We start from the raw sequence: 6,128 nt of genomic DNA, 5'->3' as shown, positions 1-6,128 counted from the left end.
AATACAATTATTCGCACACACACTAAAATATTTCAAAACAAGTAAAATCAAACAAAACAAAATCACGGACAAAGATGCTTGTTTATGCCTTTCTATTTAAACCATGTTACGGTTCAGATTATGCATGACACGTACACATTTTTTTTAATTTTGTTTTAATAAAGTAAATAAATAAAAATGGGCCAAAGTCACAAATAAATCAACAAAGTGCCGCACAAAAATCCAAGAATTGTACAGCAGGACCAATTTTATTCTTTTGGAGCGACTGTCGCGCAAAAACAAAAATCACGTGCTCACAGTTGTATTGAGAGAAAAAGACAAGGTAATGACGCGACCACACCAAATTAACGAGAGAAAATATAAATGTGCCACTTTATCGTACTGTATTGTATTGTACGTATCGTTTGATAAATACAATACTTGGATAAATTGTGTCGTTTGTCATCGTTTCATGAAATCACGCACCAGCAATATGAAGAATAAACGTGCAATATTATTAAGAAAAATTATGATACAGGGTAAAATTATTATATAAAAAAGTAAGCCAAATGATAAAAAAAATTATTTAATAATAATGAAGGTGAGATTGAGAGAAAAAGACAAGGTAACGACGCGACCACACCAAATCGGTCGTTACATAAAGTGATACATTTCGTCGTTATGTAACGACGGATTTAACGACACGATACAATAAAATTTAAGTAACAATCAAAACAAATATTGTATTTAAAATAACAATACGTTATAATACAACGGGTAACTAGGGGTGTTCATGGTTCGGTTTGGATCGGTTTTTCCCTAAAAAGAAACCAAACCAAGTAAGTCGGTTTTTTCTTGATTCGGTTTATGTTGGGTTTTGTCGATTTTTCGATTTTTTCGGTTATTTGTCGGTTTTTTCTTAAATATAAGACATACACTATCAAACACATATTTCGGTGACCACATTTTCAACGTAACACTATCAATCAATTGCCCTTTGAGAAATCTATTATTTAGTAAAATATATTGATGATAATTGAATCAAATAGTGATGAATAATTTAAGGACTCAATTAAAAATATATTTTTTGAACATGAAATGAATTCTTACGCTTAACAAAAGAAAACTACCAATCAAACTAGAATATAAAGGTAAAGAACTGTACTAAAAGTGCAAATGATTAACATTCACCATAAAATTTTTGAAACTTTGTATAAAAATATACATATATATAGGTGTAATAATAAATTTGAAATAACTACTCCTATAGTCGGTTTGGTTCGGATTTTTTTGGTTATTTTTTGATTAAAACTAAACCAAATTTGATCGCTTTTTAAAATTCAAAACCAAAACCAAACCAAACAAAAAAGTATCGATTTTTTTGGTCAGTTTGGTTTGGTTCGATTTTTCGGGTTTTATGAATACCCCTACGGGTAACAACCATCCAAACAAGCTGTTATGTGGCAATAAAGAAGGAAGGAAAAAAGCTAACACACACGCCGGGAAAGTTTAGTGATGCACTCGTGAGAATAATTGATAAAATAGTTAATTAATTATCTTTTTAATTGTTTAAACAATTAGAGAAACTTAAATAAAATATGCCTTAGTCGGCGTAACTTTCTGTTTAGCTTTTCAGATATATTACACTTTGCTTTTGATTTATTCAACGAACTTTATCTTTGGATTAATCTAATGAAATCAAGTTGTAATAGTTTTAATACTTAGGCGTACTTGCTCTACACAAGAAAAATATTTAACAAAAAGAAAGTAAGAAATATTCCACAACTTTATGAAATCACGAAAAGTTCGTTAATTATTTTGGCTTTGAAACAGTCGGTGGATAATTAAACCATGTTTAGAGCTTTAAATGGACTTATATTTAACATTTTATACCATTAAGGCCGATGTTAGACTTCTAGCTAGTATAACAAAATAAAATTATATAGATTCTTGGACAAGAAATAGTAGGATATATTGGAGCTTATGAATTAGTTGAGTCTGTAGCTTTGGTACAATTTAGAAGAAAAAGTATCACTTTTGAATGATAACAAAAAGTAAAGTATAATTATAAATGAGCCTGTGATTATTTTTGAGTAACACAAATTTTGTTTTCAAAAATATAATTTGCCCATTTGGATATCCAACGTACACAAGAAAGTAACACAAGGCAATAGGCAAGCATGTGAGGGTTTTGTATTTCCAAGATTTCATTTCTAAAGTTTTTTTTTATTGTTGGTAGTCCCAAAGTAAACAACGAAAGAATGTTTTCGATCTCTCTTTGACGAAAAAAATGGCTCTATTTCTCATTCGCATTCTAATTCCTTTTTGATATCTGAAAAAATCAAATACAGTAGATTATAGAAATTAAAGTGAAACGAATGAATTATCTTCCAGCAAAGGTTGTAAAATTTATTTATAGCTATTTGGAATCAAGAAATAAAAGCTCGTTATTTGTTTTTTCGTTTTAGCACAACCTGAAATAGTATCCCACAATCAGAAAAAAATACAAAAAGATTTACAAATTTGAATAACTATATGTAATCTTTAGATAGAAATCATCCACATATAAAGAAGATGTAAATGCAAATGTTATCCCTACGGTTGTGGAGATTATGAGAGCAAAACAGAAGTCTTAAAAGTAATTTTATACGATATATGGGCATATTTAATGATTTTACTTATTTAATCAGTATCAATTTATTTAATCACAACCATGCACGGTTGGTTTCTTTAAAAAAGAAAAATTAATTGTTAGAGGTAATAACGTACTAATTAAAATAAGTCAATTATTTCAGAACTTTAGTCTATCACTCGTTACTTGAACCAACACTTTTTTAGGAATTTCATATCATATAATGTAACAAGTTAAATCGTAATGTAGTGTTTTTATATCGATGAAGATTAACTTATTGATATATATTATGAGAATTTATCATAGAATGAAGTTAGATGTCAGCTTACTGCAACCCTTCTATTTTATGTGAACTTGAAGCCGGCAATGCGAGCAACCGCACAAAGAGAGTTGATGAAGATTAACTTATGCAACCTTTATATGTAAAATCTATATTAACAACTAGGGATGCACGTAAAGGACGGCGCATGCATGTCAAGATCGCCATTTTTTACGAGACTGCCTAATAATTAGTTAACTCAAATCACTCTCCAAGAAGCCAATGCCAGTGAATGTCTGTGATAAGGCTAATAACATATGTCATTTCAAAATTTAGTTTCCTCTAAGAAATAGTTTCACTTCATTCTTATTATCTTCTCGTATAGGGATGTGATGCTCATGACAGATGGTGGGCCGAGTAGGACATGTCAAAAAAAAGGATTAGCAAAATTTTAGGCTGACAAACTTTTGAAGAATACTCACGTAACACTTTAGGCAAATCTGTTAGAATGAATTAAAGAGGAAAGTAAAAAAGCTTTATAATACATAATACAAGTTTATATGGTAAACACGTTTTGAACACGATGATGGCCTAGCCCAAAGAACAAATCCATGAGTCCTGTTAAGACAAACGGACAATAATACGTATCATGAGTTTGGCTGTAATGTTTCGTTCAACTTAATTAGACTATTGAATTTCGTTCTGGTTTTTTTTCCTGATTCACTCACAAATTAGATTTGAAAAAAAAATGGAAAAAGAAGAAGAAGAAGACCGGTTTCAGGGCTAGTTTATGGTCTATAAAAAATTCCATCTCGATGGTCAAGAAGGATCGAATTTTATAGAGATAGAATTTTTTATCCCAACTCTTTAAAATGGATTTCTCACCACAGAGCCCTCATTCAAAGGGCAAAAGGTGTGACAGAGGTTGTAGCGACTACGGGTTTCCCCTCTTCCCAAATATTACATTTCATGAAAATATTATTTGAGGGTGGATATTTTTAATATCATTTTGGTGGTGAACTTTAACAGATCGCTAAGGTCTTTGAAAAAGGAAATATTTTATAGGCTAGTAAATTAAATGATATCGAGGTAGGAAACACAAACTCACGTGTGGCTTGTTAGAAATGGAAATCTCTTGGATAAGAATTGTCATTACAAATAACCAAAAATTACCATTTGAAGTTGGAACAATTACTTTTGTATTTTCAAGGCTAATAAGCAATAACATGTGCCACGATTACTTGCACTCTCTCAGCATAAACTCCAACACACTGTACACATTTTTCAACCCAAACACGAGAGCCATAACCATAGTCGTTTAGTTAATGATGGAAAGATAAAACCGAAGAGGATGGGTTCAATTGCTTTAAGTCTTTTCAACGTGAATCATAGATAAATATGTGAAATGCACTAGAATTTCAGCAAATATTAAATTTTAAACCCATAATTCTAAAAGTACAATGTGTTTTGTGCTAAGAACCTTAGTGGTTGGCGCATTGAATACTTCTTGGACGGTCCCGTACGGCCTGCTTGCCCACACTGAAGAAGTCATGATTTATATATGTTTTAGGCAGGTGAGAGGGAGTGCATAAGAAGGATTGATATCACTGTATCCATCATAGCCCACCCCATCTACCTATTATTGAAGGTTAATTGTTGCCCCCTCCTTCGAGATTGTAATCCTTATCGAGTCGAGAAGGAATGAGTAATCGGTGGGGAAGTGTGCATCGGCCCTCTTGGATCCGGCGGGAGTAGATAAGTTAGTATCAATCCGGTGATTGTGTTAAAATCTTGAATCAGCCTCTAAACACGTACAATGTACGAAAAGAAGCTGACAAGGATACGCGCAAACTACCCACATGGAGTAGGTGGAGGAAGAGTGCCTGGGATTACTCACATTTCCCTGTTGGAATTTGGAACCAACCTTGTACACAATATATATCCAGCTTCCCTAGCTAGTTTGTGAAGTTTCATTACATTGAGATTGGAATTATTTCATTCCAAACCTACACTTAGCCTTGAGATTTACACACAAAACATGTTGATAATATGTAATTTAATCTCCGAAGTCCAACTCTTTGCCAACCCTATTCACAGTCCTAGCTAGACATGCACCAATTGCATTTTGTAGCATGACAAAAACACAAATTGAGATGACCATTTCTTGGGCCTAAACTGAATGTCTGTTTAATCAAATGCGTAAAATAATCATATATAGAGGAATATAATATAAAAGAGATGTTATGGGGGAAAGAAGAGTTGCATGTGCATGGAACCTTGGCTAAGGAAGAAACTCTATTCTTTTCATGCAAGAATTAGAAGGTAGTGTTTGTTCTTATTGTGTTATCTTTCCAATGGCTTTGGAAAAAGAGTACGATCATCATTTTTAAATTATCATGACAGCTTTTTATATCCTAAATTTATCGTAGGGAAAAGAAAACATTTTATGTGTTTTGGTTAATATTCTCAAACTAGAGGGTATATTTATATATTAGCTTTGGGAGAAAAAACTTGGATGGCAAGGATCCAATTGATATTTGATAAAGATTGGGAATATTTAGCTAATAGGAGTAGCAAACATTTTCCATGGGAGAAAAAAATTTATGTCCACCTACTCTTGTCTATAGATGGGATTTTTTTTGGTCGATTTCATTATTTCAATAATAGAGAGGGCAACTGTTTAATTTTCTTTTGGAAATTTGTGCATCCGCTATTCAAAACTTATTGATTTGACAAATTCAAATTCGTGCGATGTAGGGCATACTAAAGGGGAAACGCTCCCTATAAGACTTCTAATAAAGCTCAATCACAATACATCTAGTTAAGTGCGGAGGAATCTTTGATCCAATTTAGTTAAAATAGTACGGTCTAGCCAGTTTTCGAACTCGTTATTCAAAAATAGCCAGCGTTTGCCAAATTATTGAAAAATAACCACTATTTTACTGCAACAGAGACCGGTCCAGCATAATATACTGGAGTTCGGTGCACCTGTGTATGAACTTCCAGCATATTGTGCTGGACTGATATACTTTGCTGGGTCCAGTATAATATACTGGAGACTGGAGCAACGGTGCTCAAAACTACAGTATATTATGCTGGACCGGTATATTATACTGGAACTCCAGTATATTATGTTGGAGTATTTTTTTCGGATTTTAAACAGTGTTTTTGTTCAGATTTATCTTTACATGAAAAGTGACTAAATTTCGATTACTTTTAAAATTGTGGCTATTTTTGAATGATCACATGTAAATCTGG

The sequence above is a fragment of the Nicotiana sylvestris genome, chromosome 1 (genome assembly GCF_000393655.2).
Source record: "Nicotiana sylvestris chromosome 1, ASM39365v2, whole genome shotgun sequence".
NCBI lineage: Eukaryota > Viridiplantae > Streptophyta > Magnoliopsida > Solanales > Solanaceae > Nicotiana > Nicotiana sylvestris.
The sequence above is the reverse complement of the archived record's forward strand: the minus strand, read 5'-3'. Positions refer to the sequence as shown.